Here is a 15,768-nt window from a genome sequence, read left to right as displayed (position 1 = left end):
TGATTAAAGAAAACTGCTCTTGTTACCTCCTCCAAGAGTTGGTGCAGCCTAAATATTTCTCCATACAGCGCCTTAATCTCCCTTATGTTTCCTCGCTCAGTTCTCCATGTCTCTCTAGCCAATCTCCAATGGGCGAGGTCAAGGTCATGGATATCCTCCCGCATGCCTAGTTCAACCTGGGTTCCCTTCTCATTTAGTCTCTTCTTTTTCCTCTTCTTCTGGGTTGAATCGGTGTTCTCCTTGCCCTGCCTACACACCTTTAGGGTAGTAGGGATATTGAGAATAGAACATGGTATATTTTATTTTACTCATTGGATTATTATGTGCCTTCCATTGTATTTCATTGATATACAATATCAATAAGGTATAATGTTGACACTAGATCAAGCCGTAGTTAGTACAAAGTTTACACTGATTGGCCATACATGATTAGTCTGGACCACTTTAGTGGGTCGTAGATTTAGCCTGCAGATGGGACTTACATTAAGGCTGGGGAGTTGTGAGGAGTTGTGAGGCTGGTGTGTTCTGGGCCTGTGGAGTTCAGTAGTTTCTGTGCAGAAATCGTCCTGTGCAGTCCGCTTTGCCCATGGCTAGAAATGAAAATGAGGACAAACATGCAGTCAGTAATGAGGTTATCGTGATACAAGTTTGTTATTTTCAATCCTAGAAAAGCTCATAGGTCTATATGTCAAAGTGATGATTTTAAATCACTGGAGTTTTGACTATGAGGGTGGTGAGAGAAAAGAGATTCTAACCATTCTTATGATGATCCTTGGGAAGGAGAACTTTCCCATAGTTCCTTCAATTACAGTAATCCTGAAAAAGATACAATATGGCTTCAAAATATTATTATTTAAATCATCTAAATTAAATTGTGTCACAAAGTAGGCCTTTTCAAACTAAATCACAAGTGGTCACAACTACTTACCAATCACTTAAAAAATAACCATAAAAAATATAGAATTGATTTTGACCCTGAATTGAACTTGTAAGTATTGCTGTAATGTGAGAGTAACGCTATGTCAAACCATTTAGGCTGTCATCATAACAGTAAATACAATCATTTATGACATCACAATTGTGATGTAATGTGGTGCCATGGGAGACCACACCCACCCTGACAGACAGCAAACACCAGATCCACATAGGCCTGTTAACCAATTTATCCACTTCTATGTTTGAAATACAGTATATTTAGTACTAGTAAGCTCATAAACATAGTACAAACCATACTGTAGCAATGTGTATCACTTCACAGCTACTGTCCATGATGCATCATGAGTGGTTGTCCTCTGATGGGACACTATTCCCTACATAGTGTACTACTTTTGACCATGGCCGATAATGTACTTTATAGGGTTGATTTGGGATGCACATAGGACTATGTAAAAAGTACCTTTGTTCGTCCTCACAATCAATTTTGCGTTGACATTAATTCATTTTTGCTAAGTGAAAATTATGGGACAACAACAAAGAAATGTATTCATAAGAAAAACTGTACATGTTGTAAATTCAATGTAGATTCCAGTAGTAAATGGTAGACATTGTACAACAAGGTAACTCTTCAGGATGTGGCAGAGTATGAAAACCTTTGCACTGTCTCTGATGCAGGTGTTTTTTTCTCCACTCATTATGACATCACTGTGACGTCATATGGGGGACACTTTGCCCGAGTTTGGCATCTCCGGGGATAATGTGCAGACCACTTTCACGCATATGCACTAGCGCAATCATTGCATTTCCTCCTGCATGAATGCATAATTGCAACATTACAGAATTTTTACAATTGTCACCCTATGGGACTCCCAATCACAGCCGAATGTGATACAGCCTGGAATCAAACCAGGGACTGTAGTGACGCCTCTTGCACTGAGATGCAGTGCTTTAGACCGCTGCGCCAATCGGAAGGCCAATATGAACGCAACTTCAAAGAATTTACTGAGTTACAACCCATATAGAGAGGTCAATTTAAATGAATTCATTAGTCCCTAATCTATGGATTTCACATGACTGTACAGGGGTGCAGCCATTGGGTGGGCCTTGGAGGGCTCACCCCCTTGCAGCCAGGCCCAGCCAAGGTAGCCTAGCAGTTAAGAGCGTTGGGCCAGTAATAGAAAGGTTTCTGGTTAGAATCAGCCGACTAGGTGAAAAATCTGTCTGTGCCCTTTGAGCAAGGCACTTTATCCTAATTGCTCATGTAAGTCACTCTGGATGAGAACGTCTGCTAAATTACTAAAATATAAATACAATCGCAATGGAGGCAATGACCATGTATCCAAATTAGTGACTCTGGCTGCGTTTAGACAGGCAGCCCAGTTCTGATCTTTTTTTCACTAATTGGTCTTTTGACCAATCAGATCAGTTCTGAAAAAGATCTGATGTGAAAAGATCAATTAGTAAACACAGCCTTGTTGGTGGTGAAAGGAGTCTCTGGAAAGACTCCAGGCTCTGGTCTGATGACAACCATTTTCAGTGGCTTTCTGCTCTTCCCATGTAAGGATAACGTACCACAAAGCTGTTATGAATTTTCATTTTTCTTGAATCCGTGGAAAACTCTGCATGTGCGTTCCTGAATTGTATAATAAAGGCTTGTCAAGTCTCTTTCTATCATGCAGAGAAACAGGCACTGACACACAATCATCCAAACTGAAAGCTACAGACTGGGATTTTGGAAACTATTCAATTGTCATTTCAATTCTTGATATATTACTCATTGATTCTAGAAGAATATAACATATCAATGCCTCATGTGCTCAGCACAACTGTCGGTTTATCCTTACCCAACATATTCACTTGCTTGATTTTGGGCATCAGGAGACTGAAAGCAATATATACTGAAAGCATGAATGTTGACATGCAGAATGTTTTGGGACTATATCAAAAAGTTGACTAATGAAACAATAGTCAGTAAAATGCCCCTTTAAACAAGTGTTTCAAAGAGGGTGCATACAAACTGCATACAAACTGTTCATAAATTGCATTGAAAACATACAGCTAACACCACAAGCCCCAATGGCCTTATCTCAGAAGACAATCCAAATATCTGATGAATAGGTGGGAATGATGGAGTGCAACACAGCCTTCTCACCAGCAGGTTGACCAGGTCTATGTTGCTGTAGTGTTCCTCTGCGATGACCTGAGCCATGACGGCATGGATGGTTATCTCTGTGGGGAAGAAGCGCCTCAGCGGGGTCGTGTCTCGGAACAGCTCCGTCCACACGTACTGGACCATCTGGTTCTTTACCTCCTTCACCTTCCTCACCCCCTGCTGCACCAACGCTCGGATGTAACCTGTGACCCTGTCGTCCATCTGATCTGCACCCTGAGGGAACGAGGAGAGAGTGGCTTTTGTTAAGTAGGGAGAAAATACCCCTAACCACTGTTACAGGGTCAGATACTTGTATTCCACAGGGAATTTGAAGAGATCAAGGTTTTATTACATCTGTCTACCGAACAGACATACAGACACTAGTTATGTAGCCTAAAGAGAGTCCAATGCAATAGATCCCATGGTCATAGTATAGTAATAACATAGTAATACCTTTCCAATAGGATGGCCCTTGTGGTCAGTGACACTGGGTATTTGAGGAAATAATGTATCTTCCACTGCACCGAGGCTGGGTCTGTCTGGAGAGCTTGTTTGATGGAAATAGACAAAACCCTCCTCAACCGTGTGTGCAAGGGTACGAGGTTATTGAGGTAGATATGTACATATAGGTAGGGGTAAAGTGACTAGGCAACAGGATAGATAATAAACAGTAGTGGCAGCGTATGTGATGAGTCAGAAGAGTTAGTGCAAAAAGGGTCAATGCTAATAGTCTGGGTACCTATTTGATTAACTATTTAGCAGTCTTAAGGCTTGGGGGTAGACGCGGTTCAAAGTCCTGTTGGTTCAAGACTTGTTGCATTGGTACCGCTTGCCGTGCTGTAGCAGAGAGAACAGTCTATGGCATGGGTGGCTGGAGTCTGATCATTTTAGCGGCTTCTTTTGACACCGCCTGGTATAGAAGTCCTGGATGGCAGGTAGCACTGCTCCAGTGGTGTACTGGGCCGTACGCACTACCCTCTGTAGCGCCTTGCGGATACAAAGCTGATGCCATACCAAGCTGTGATGCAGCCAGTCGGGATGCTCAGAGTTGTGCAGCTGTAGAACTTTTTGAGGATTTTGGAGAAAATTACTGGTAGGTAAGAATGGAATTGTTGAGATTGGCTGTGGTTGTTGAGATTGGTCAACCACCTAGAAGCATTGATGGAACCAGGGTCGTATTCATTAGGCACCATATGGAAGAACATGTAATGAAATAGGGAGGGACAACCTCTACTCCAATAAGAAAAGCTCCTTTACGTTTTCAGTTGCACAATGCTTTTTTAACACTTTTCCATAGTGTGCCCTAATGAATTCGATTCAGGTTTAGATGCAAAATACATCCTAGCTACAGATTGTTACACCTGATAATGTGATCTAACCAAAGACTTAAGGATGAAGACAGCATTGCCAATATAAGGTTGGTGGAAAATTCTCTGTGCTACACCAAACGGTATCTAACCTGTAACTCCCAGTAACGGATACCAAAAATATTTTGTTAGATCACATTATCTGGTGTAACAATCTGTAACTACATGGAACACTTAAAAGCCATTTCAGAATATCATAAATAGTAGCACCCTTTGATCCTCAAGTTCCTGCCTCTTCTTGAATCCACACTTAGCCTGGCCCCTGTGGCATCCCATCAGTTTGTGTCCGATAAACATGAAGGGTACGCTGTCAAAGGGGATAGAGGGAGTACCCTTGCCGTACTTCCATTCCCAGAATAACAGGTTCTTGTCCTCCTGTGGTGTCCAACCTGTTTAGCAGAACACATTGAAAGAGCCATTAGTCCAGAGGTGTATTCATTAGTCTGATTTGCAGCAAAACATTTTCTGTTGCAAACAATTTGTCAACGGAAGCCGTTTACTTTCTAGGAACCAAACAGAACTAAAACGGGGAGGGACTTACCTGAATGTGTCCTTGCAAAGCGTTTTATGTTTGGAGTAAACTGTTTCCGTTGCAAACTGCAACACAAAAACGTTTGCAACGGAATCCGACTATTGAATACACCAGTAGTTTGTGGAGGTTACATCACTACATAAGAATATTAATCAATCAATGTAGGTAGCTAAATAGTATTGTAGCGACCCGCACAGACAGCGGAATGTTATGTGGTAGGCTATTAGTGGGTTGTGTTGTACTTGCCAGTGTTCGCGGGGTCCGACATGCCAATCAACCTGCTATCTGCCAATCACGGGGATGCTTGGAATGTTCTGATGCCGGGCATCCTGGTGGTTGGCGGAGTGGCGTGGAGGGGGGTTGGGCAGGGGGATGGAGCATTGGAAGTTAAGACCAGGTTTAGCCATTGTTCTCTCTCTTACGTCTGGGCTTCACAAGAGAAGGTCACGGTTGGCTTGTGGGGTATCTTTCGTTTATTTGGCGTGGGCTACGGCCAAACAGTAGCCTGTGTAAAGTTGGGTTAATAAACCGTCAATTCGTAAACTCAACCCTCTGTCTGGACAATTGTTCCTTTATGATCTAGTCAGGTCATTACATTGGTGTCAGAAGTAAAAACGTTGATAAAAGTTAGCCAGCTAGCTAGCGGACTTCTATGGCTAGCTACCGTAGGTGAGAACGGGGGTTGAAAATGCTTTGAGGAAACCCGAAAGTGAAGGTGGAGGTAGAGGACAATTATGGCCAAGGAGGTGCATGTGCATGGACGTCGGAGGAGCTGGCTGAGGAGATCGCCAGGGCATCGGAGCCCAGAGGCCGCTTGAGGGAGGACGTTAGAGTGATGGCGGCTGAAGCCGGCATGAGTCCTTCGTCAACTGTGCTTCGCGTGGATTCTGGTTGGCGGACCGAAGGGGTGACGTCAACCCGGCGGGACGAGGAATCTGGGGCTCAGGATGTAAACAAACATGGCGGCGCCCAGTTCCCGGCTGCGTCCGTATCTGTTAAGACCCCGAAGTATTCCGGTAAGGCGGATTGGGAAGCTTTTCATGCTCAGTTTGAACTGTTAGCTCATTTTAGGGGGTGGTCGAATGAAGATAGGGCACTGCAGTTGGCTTTATGCCTCACTGATGAAGCTCTGGCCTGTTTGATATTGATTAGCCCCGAGGACAGACGTGATTATGGTGCTTTAGTGGGAGCACTGAGGAGGCGCTATGGACAGTGTGTACAGCCCGGGCTACTGTGCTCCGAAATTGAGTAATAGATGCAGGCAGCCTGGAGAGCCTCTACGGGTGCTAGCTAATGACATTGAGAGCCTCTCTCGGTGGGCACATGCTCACATGCCCCCCTCCGTGCAGAGCGAGCTAGCACGGGACCAGTTCATACAGGCACTCTCTCCTACGGAGCGGCGCATACAGACCCAGCTGGCTCATCTTGAGTCATTGCAGATAGCCTTGGAGATGGCTTTGGAGAGGGAGCTGGTGTGGGCTGGGGCTTCAGCTGGGGCTTTGGTGGGGGTGCAGGGAGACAGACCCTCTGTGCGAGCTGGGGGGCAGAGCAGCCCGGAGCCGGAAAAGCCTGCATGGGTGGCTGAAATGACAGAACTCATTCGTGCTGTGTCGCTACAGGCGGCACGAAACACACGCCCTGGTCCCAGGGTCTGCTGGGGTTGTGGCCTGCCAGGCCATCTGCGCCGGGATTGCCCCATGTCCCCCAGAGCTCAGGGAAACGGCTCGGGGTCCACATAGACCGGGTAGTGCGGACCCCTGGCTTTCTATCCCAACCACCATCTTCTTCAGGAGGAGCCCACCGGCACAGACGGTGGAAGCAAGGCTCCACTTCCCCCAGAATCAGACGAGGGCAAGCGGATGGAGCCTGTTGTTGTGGTGGGCCGGACCTGTGTTGTGGACTTTTGTCATGTCCCTGTCACTGTGGAGGGGGTGCCCTGCTCTGCCCTGGTGGACACTGGGTCCACAGTAACCCTGGTGAGGCCAGATATTGTGCCAGGTTGGACTCAGTGTGAGCCCACAACTGTGCAGCTCCGCACAGTCACAGGTGAGCTGGCACCCATGAAAGGGAAGGGAATAATGACTCTGACAGTAGGGGGCAGGTCTGTGCGTCATCCTGTGTGGGTGGCGGCTGTGCAGGACCCTTGCATACTGGGGTTGGACTTTCTTAGGAGCACAGGCTGCCAGTTAGACCTAAATGGGGGCACACTGAGCTTCCAGGGAGGGCCGGCAGTCACCATGGCCCCCCCTAATGTCACATTCACTCAACCCAACATACCCTTTACTCCAACAGTTAAAGCAGCAGAGACTCATGGCTGCCTGCCCCCCCCACCCCCCCCCCCCCCCCCCCAGCCCAGCTACCCTAGATGGGAGAGGAGAGGACACTGTCTACAGTGAGGGAGATATGGGGGAGGAACTGTGTTGGTCTTGACCCCGAGCAGCAGGAACGGTTGTGGCAGTGGCTGTTTGAATTCAGAGACAGCTTTGCGCTGAGTGAGGAAGAGGTGGGTCAGACTCATCTGCTGCAGCATGAGATCGACACAGGTGATGCTCGACCCATCAAGATGCATCCCCGCCGTATCCCGCTGGCACGCCAGGAGGCGGCAGACAAGGCTGTGTTGGAGATGCAGCGGGCGGACTTCACCGAGCCCTCAGACAGCCCATGGGCGGCACCAGTCATCATGGTTCCGAAGAAGGGGGGCAAGCTGAGGTTGTACGGACTACAGGCGGCTGAATGAGGTAACCAGGAAGGACTCATACCCCATACCACGTATCGATGAGTCGCTGGACCTGGTTAGGGGGTCCTCCTGGTTCTCCTCACTAGACCTCAGCAGTTGCTACTGGCAGGTGCCCCTCTCCCCAGAGGCCAGAGCCAAAACTGGGTTCTCCACTAACAGAGGACACTGGCAGTTCAAGGTCCTGTGCTTCGGCCTGTGCAACGCTCCAGCTACTTTTGATCGTTTGATTGACAGGGTGCTGGATGGCATCCCCCGACAGCAGTGTCTGGTGTACCTTGATGACATCCTGGCCCATGGCATCTCCTTCCAGTCAGCCCTGGTGGCGCAACGGCGTGTGCTGGAGCGGGTGGCTGCCGCAGGTCTGAAGCTCCACCCCGAGAAGTGCCACTTCAAGAGGAGAGCGGTGTCCTTCTTGGGCCACCGAGTGGGGAAGGAGGGGATCAGCACCATGGAGGACAAGGTGGGGGCTGTCCGAGACTGGCCCACCCCCACCGACCAGCGTCAGCTGAAGAGCTTCCTGGGCCTGGCCTCGTACTACAGGAGGTTTGTACAGGGCTTCTCAGGTGTCGCTGCTCCCCTGAACCGCCTGCTGTCGAAGGACAAGGCTTTCACTTGGACAGTGGAGTGTGAGGAGGCCTTCAACACCCTCAAATGTGCACTGATCGAGGCCCCCGTGCTCGCCCCCCCTGACCTCACCTTGCCCTTTATCCTGGACACAGACGCGAGCAATGTGGGCATGGGTGGGTGTTATGGGATTTTTATGAATAAATGACTAAAATATGTATACATTTGACTTAGATGTTACTGTATGAATGAAACTTATTATAATCATTATTTATTTATTTATTTCACCTTTATTTAACCAGGTAGGCAAATTGAGAACACGTTCTCATTTACAATTGTGACCTGGCTGAGTGTAATATGTTCCTTGTTAGAAATAATGGGTTTATCTTCAGACAGGCTTGAATGATGTCTCTACCCAGGGAGGGGAAAGACCTTGGGTTGGTTGCAGATAGTTTAACAGGTGGCAGACAGTAAGGAGAACGCTAACTATACTGCCATTGTATCCGAGAGGAGGATGGACATTAAAACCTATGACATCATCTTTATTATATAACCTGATGTAAAATGTATTATGATCAGTACTCTCGAGAATAAACGCTATTGATTGATTGATTTTAAGACTGGTTTCTGTCCATTTTATGCTGATAAGTATCTTACAAATTCTTATGTATGGGCAGAGTGTTTTAATTGAATTGGTTGATAAACATAGGAATTAAATTCCTTTAACAGTGGGGTGCTGGCCCAGGTGGGGCCAGAGGGGGAGAGAGTGGTGGCGTACTTCAGCAAAACATTGGACAAACATGAGCGCCGCTACTGTGTCACCCGGCGGGAGCTCTTGGCTGTTGCGGCTTCCGTAAAACACTTCAAGTACTACCTGGGTGGCCTGTCCTTTACTGTAAGGACTGACCACTCTGCTCTCCAGTGGCTCATGTCTTTCAGAGAGCCAGAGGGGCAGGTGACACGCTGGTTGGAGGAGCTTCAGCCGTATGACTTTACAGTGGTGCACAGGGCAGGGGCACGCCACACCAACGCCCTGTACTGTAGACGGCTGCCGCCACTGTGAGCGGAGAGATGGACGGGAGAGAGAGCTGTGTGCAGAGGAGGGGGTCTGTGCCACAGTGTGTCGGGCGAGCGGGCCTGTCTGCTGTGAGCTGCAGACTGTCGACGTGGCTGATTTGGGGCAGCAGCAGCGACGGGACACAGACCTACAGCCAGTGCTAGTGTGGGTAGAGGTGCAGGTGAGGCCACCTTGGGAAGAGGTTACAGCGCTCTTACTCGCGACCAAATGTTAGTGGTCAAAGTTTGAGCGACTGCGGCTGACTGATGGCGTGCTACAGCGGGCATGGAAGGAGTCAGCTACGGGAGAGGAGAGGTGGCAGGTGGTGGTTCCAAAAGCATTGCGGGAGGCTGTGCTCCAGAGTACTCATGGGGGGGTGGGGACTGGACACTTTGGGGTCACAAAAACACTGCGCTGCCTCCGTCAGGGCTTTTACTGGGGGCAGCACAAGAGGGATGTGGAAGACTTTTGCCGCCGCTGTGATAACTGCACAGCGAGAAAGGGCCCCCCAGGCCGCTCTCATGCTCAGCTCCAACAGTTCCCAGTGGGGGCTCCCATGGAGAGGGTGGGAGTGGATGTAGTTGGACCGTTCCCCACCACAGACAGTGGAAAGCGCTGGCTTCTCATGGCCATGGACTATTTCACAAAATGGCCCGAGGCCTATGCTCTGCCTGACCAGGAGTCAGAGACCATCGTCAACGCCCTGACGGCGAGGATGTTCATCAGGTTTGGAGCTGCAGAGTCCATCCACAGCGACCAAGGCAGAAACTTTGAGTCCTGTGTGTTTACCACCATGTGTGAGAGGCTGGGTATGCACAAAACCCGCACTACTCCTCTCCATCCTCTCCATCCAAGTGATGGCCTTGTGGAGCGCTTCAACAAAACGCTTGGACAGCAGCTGGCCATCGTCTCTGCCAAACACCATTGTGACTGGGACAAGCACCTACCTATGGTCCTTATGGCATGCCGCTCCGCCGTCCAAGACTCCACCTCCTGCACGCCTGCCCTCCTCATGCTGAGGAGAGAGATCCGCAACCCTGCGGAGATGGCGTTTGGTCGGCCCCTGGATAGCCCTCATGTTCCCCCGGGGCCGGAGTATGCCCGAAGACTCCAGGACCGCCTGGAGACAGCCCACACCTTCGCCAGAGAGCAGCTGGTGAATGCAGGTGTGAGCGCAGAAAAGGAACTATGACGTGCCCACCCGGGGATGGCACTTTGTGGCTGGGGAGCTGGTCTGGGTCTACAGCCCCCTAAGGAAAAAAGACAGATGCCCCAAGTTGGACAGTCACTGGGTGGGACCCTGCAGCGTCCTGGAGAGGGTAGGGGAGGTTGTTTACCGTGTGCAGCTTCCTCCCAGGGGGAGAAAGGTGGCACTGCACCGGGACAGGTTAGCCCCATACAGAGGGGCCTCTGCTCCCCAAACCCCAGGGACGTGTGCAGCTTCTGTGTAAAGTTGGGTTAATAAACCGTCAATTCGTAAACTCAACCCTCTGTCTGAACAATTGTTCCTTTATGATCTAGTCAGGTCATTATAGTATGGAACTGCTGAAAGATAGCCATGTCACTCTGGTGATTGTTTGCACTGTCTGCAGCTTGATCAATGCACGTTTCCTACAGGCAGCACACTCTTTGGCTAACGTCCATAGCTAGTTTACCTTGGTCATTGAATCGCTTGTCCACACGGTAAGAAATATATTTCACACAGGTTGACTCTTCGACGTGTGAGATATGCTTATTGACCTCTTCAATTGTTTCAAAGACAGCTTTGTCGCTCTTTTTTGTTTATAATCTGCTACCAATGCATATAAACAGTCATATAAACATTCAAAAATGTCGCTAGCTAAACTAAAGCGGTAATGTTTGCGATTATTTAATTGTTTCACGACCCGCCTTCTTCAAATTGTGGTTTCTCATTGATGTAACGCGAGATCCGTCATTAAAATGGAAACAAACGATTGGCTTCTATTCGAAACTAATCAACCATTTTCTTACACGTTATTAGATTGCGACTCAACCACGTTGAGGACAACAGACGCTTGACGGTACCGAATTTAAAATCTTTTTGTAGCAATTTTCGTCAATGTTTCAACAGAATACAATTCGGGTTACAAATCGTATATTTTGCCACTGGCATAGAAGTTATACTTTGTCGAGATCATGAACTTAGTTATCAAGGACAAGACTACTGCATGTACAACCGCTTGCATCAGGGACCAGTCAATGGTCCTCTTCACAGTCAAGACACAGCAGTGGTCCGATTTAGCCAGTTGCTTTCAGGCAGTATCTAAGAGATGTACCTCTAGATAAACAATTCTCTACCACAAATCACGTCTGCAGCGATTCCATTGGGAAGATTCAGTCAAAGCATTACCACTTGGTTTACACATGCAAGGTAATGGATGAGATTTTAAATGGAAGATCAGTCTTTTTCACATCATGTATCTACAGTGACAGTCATAGCATGATTTGGCAATCAAGATTTGGTTGGTGAGGTGATCAAAACACTGGTACTCAGGGCCCGTATCCACAAAACATCTCAGAGTAGGAGTGTGATGGATTTTTATTTGTATTTAACTTTTATTTAACTAGGCAAGTCAGTTAAGAACAAATTCTTATATACAATGACAGCCTAGGGTCAGTGAACAAAGCCCGCGAACAGGAATATTCCAAGTTTAGACAGAAGGGGGGAGTCAGATCGCTATGATCGCCAGGAACTTTACTTTTGGTGTCTATTTTTAATTGTTGCGCTACTGGTGCTGCCTGTTGATGTTAGGTAGGCAGCTACAGTAGCTGAATGATGTTAACATCTTCGGGTTTTGTTTCATTACATGTATTTTATTTCATCTGGGTGCTTGTGTCACCTACTAACACCCTGGTACTACCCGTAGCTCCCGTTCTCCTCAGTCCGAGAAAACAGTGAGACAAAGGTATGTGTTGCTCATTACTCCTTTGTAGAAGTCCATAACGTGAAATAAATAAAACATCCCAAGGTTAATGCTGTATATATTGTTATAAGGGAGTGTGAGACTATTGAAACATGTAACTTTCAGAGTTTTATTGTTGTTATTAATATAGTTGACAGAGTGCTAAAAGTGCTGCTGTTGCTAGCTAGCATGCCTTTCTGTGATGCAGACGGTTAGATGAGCTGCCGGCTGGTGCTGGCGTTGCATTATGGGAGATGTAGTTTGGTCCTTTACGGTATGAATGTAATAGAGGCGATTTCACACGGTGTAACTTCTTTATGTTGCAGTGTTTTTGTACATGAGTTGTTGTATTTTGGTACTGTCAACACTGAAAGCACCAAGCAATGTATTGGGGATGTGAGACAGGATATGTGTTTTACCTTTCTTCATGCTCCTGTGTAGAACAACTTGTCAGATGGTGCATTGGAGACTGATGTGTTCCTGTCCTGTCTTTTCACAATACTATTGCAGGTATGGTTCTATTGTCTAAGAATTAAGATGATACATTCTTTGTATTAAGGACTCGTTATTATTTTATAGTATACATTATGGCTTTATGTATGAGTGTGATGTGTGAGTCCGAGAAAACACAGAGAGAAAGAACAACTTGTCAGATGGTGCATTGGAGACTGATGTGTTCCTGTCCTGTCTTTTCACAATACTATTGCAGATCAACATAAAAGCCTAAAAGAGAGCCGTGGTGTCGCTCTTCATTTCTTGGTCTTCCTGTGGTACATAAGAGACCCGCTACATATATATATGTACATGTGTTACGCACGCCTCTGAGAAGAGGGAACGCAACTCCCTGCTACAACTCAACTCTCTGAAGTGCAAGAGGTATGGACTGTAGGTGCGAGCAAGGATGACACAAAAGCAGATTTTACCGTTTACTTGGATTTATTTTCTTACACGGTAATATGGGGAAAAGGGGCTGGACGGAACCAAAGCAAAGAAAGTAAATGTCAAAGTTCCCCCTCTCCTATCTAACCTGCCTACCCACTTAACTTACCTAACTTAGCACCGTCTGGTGCCCTAACCAAAATACAGGGGGTGGTCCGCCCAGGTCTTACCTAGTGTGCCTAGACAGTAAATATACTACGGGTATATGTATGCCCGCGGGCCTCTTGCCTAAGCACTCCCAAAGTGCCTTCTCCTTCCCCCCTGGGAACACATGAAACAGAGTAATTATTAATGATTTCACAAACACTCAAACACAGGACATAGAAAAACTGCTACCAACAACAACAGTACATACCACACTTTCTGATACACAACCAACACTATATCACAATCTAATTTCTCTCTCTCTCAATCTCCAAATCTCTACTCCTTATCTCAAATCTCTACTCCTTATCTCAAATCTCTACTCCTTATCTCAAATCTCTACTCCTTATCTCAAATCTCTACTCCTTATCTCAAATCTCTACTCCTTATCTCAAATCTCTACTCCTTATCTCAAATCTCTACTCCTTATCTCAAATCTCTACTCCTTATCTCAAATCTCTACTCCTTATCTCAAATCTCTACTCCTTATCTCAAATCTCTACTCCTTATCTCAAATCTCTACTCCTTATCTCAAATCTCTACTCCTTATCTCATCTCTCTCCTCTCAATCTCTCTTGGGCAGAACACTGGCTTTTATCTTCAGGTGGCAATGGTGATTAGAGTCAGCTGCTTCTTGACGAGGGGGCGGGGTCAGCTCCAATCACCAATTAGCCTGGGGTTGACCAATCAGCTGGTTGGGGAGTACTTCAGGAAGCCATCTCCTGAAACACACACACTAAAATACAAAACAGAACACAGAAACGTAACAACATGTATGGTTGTCGTTATTGTGATTTGTGTTTTGTCCTATATTTATATATATATATTGTAATGAAACAGGCAGGGAGCAGGTCTCGAACCCTCGACCTTCTAACCCGAAGTGCAGCACGCTATCGTCCAGCACGCTCGTCCGGCAGAGTCGATTTCCGCGCTTATAAACCCAGGGTCGTTACAATATATATATATATATATATATAAATAAATATAGGACAGGACAAAACACACATCACAATAACAATCCATCACGCAAAGCAGCCACGACTGTCAGTAAGAGTGTCCATGATTGAATCTTTGAATGAAGAGATTGAGATAAAACTGTCCAGGTTGAGTGTTTATTTGCAGCTTGTTTCTGTCTCCTGCTGCAGCAAACTGAAAAGATCAGTTTAGCCTTTTAGATAATAATGAATACGATTATATGGATAGTTTATAAAGTTCAGATTCACCCTGACTCTTCTAATAAACTGTATCATTATTTGACTGTAAATGATCTGTATGCAGGTGTGCTCAACCAGGTCAACGAAGAGGATGTCTAAGGTAGCTTATCATAAAGGTGTCCTAGTGACCTGCCCAGGATGTGAAAAACACCACATTATTGCTGACAACTTGGGTTGGTTCTCTGATCTGAAGGGAAAGAGGTTGGTGGCCAAGTTAATGTTGGTCTGAACATTTTACATGCATGCATTCTACAGTCGTGGCGAAAGGTTTTGAGAATGACACAAATATTAATTTTCACAAAGTCTGCTGCCTCAGTTTGTATGATGGCAATTTGCATATACTCCAGAATGTTATGAAGAGGGATCAGATGAATTGCAAAGTCCCTCTTTGCCATGCAAATTAACTGAATCCCCCAAAAACATTTCCACTGCATTTCAGCCCTGCCACAAAAGGACCAGCTGACATGTCAGTGATTTTCACGTTAACACGGGCGTGAGTGTTGACGAGGACAAGGCTGGAGATCACTCTGTTGTGCTGATTGAGTTCGAATAACAGACTGGAAGCTTCAAAAGGAGGGTGGTGCTTGGAATCATTGTTCTTCCTCTGTCAAGCATGGTTACCTGCAAGGAAACACGTGTTGTCATCATTGCTTTGCACAAAAAGGGCTTCACAGGCAAGGATATTGCTGCCAGTAAGATTGCACCTAAATCATCCATTTATCGGATCATCAAGAACTTCAAGGAGAGCGGTTCAATTGTTGTGAAGAAGGCTTCAGGGCGCCCAAGAAAGTCCAGCAAGCGCCAGGGCCGTCTCCTAAAGTTGATTCAGCTGCGGGATCGGGGCACCGCCAGTGCAGAGCTTGCTCAGGAATGGCAGCAGGCAGGTGGGAGTGCATCTGCACGAACAGTGAGGCGAAGACTTTTGGAGGATGGCCTGGTGTCAAGAAGGGCAGCAAAGAAGCCACTTCTCTCCAGGAAAAACATCAGGGACAGACTAATATTCTGCAAAAGGTACAGGGATTGGACTGCTGAGGACTGGGGTAAAGTCATTTTCTCTGATGAATCCCCTTTCCGATTGTTTGGGGAATACGGAAAAAAGCTTGTCCGGAGAAGAAAAGGTGAGTGCTACCATCAGTCCTGTGTCATGCCAACACTAAAGCATCCTGAGACCATTCATGTGTGGGGTTGCTTCTCAGCCAAGG

The 15,768-nt window shown here is 46.8% G+C and overlaps 1 long non-coding RNA gene across 1 annotated transcript; it reads right to left on the bottom strand.

Moving 5' to 3' along the window:
* Nucleotides 1-33: 33 nt before the first annotated feature.
* Nucleotides 34-4,117, bottom strand: LOC129836082 (uncharacterized). Its single transcript, XR_008756607.1, has 4 exons — nt 3,089-4,117; nt 756-816; nt 483-590; nt 34-257 (listed from the first exon to the last, which is right to left on the bottom strand). It is a non-coding gene; the product is annotated as an uncharacterized LOC129836082 (long non-coding RNA).
* Between the last annotated feature and the right edge of the window lie 11,651 nt (nt 4,118-15,768).

Source organism: Salvelinus fontinalis, chromosome 37, assembly GCF_029448725.1.
Source record: "Salvelinus fontinalis isolate EN_2023a chromosome 37, ASM2944872v1, whole genome shotgun sequence".
Lineage (NCBI taxonomy): Eukaryota > Metazoa > Chordata > Actinopteri > Salmoniformes > Salmonidae > Salvelinus > Salvelinus fontinalis.
Note: the sequence above shows the minus strand (reverse complement) of the source record. Positions and strands in the feature narration are given on the sequence as shown.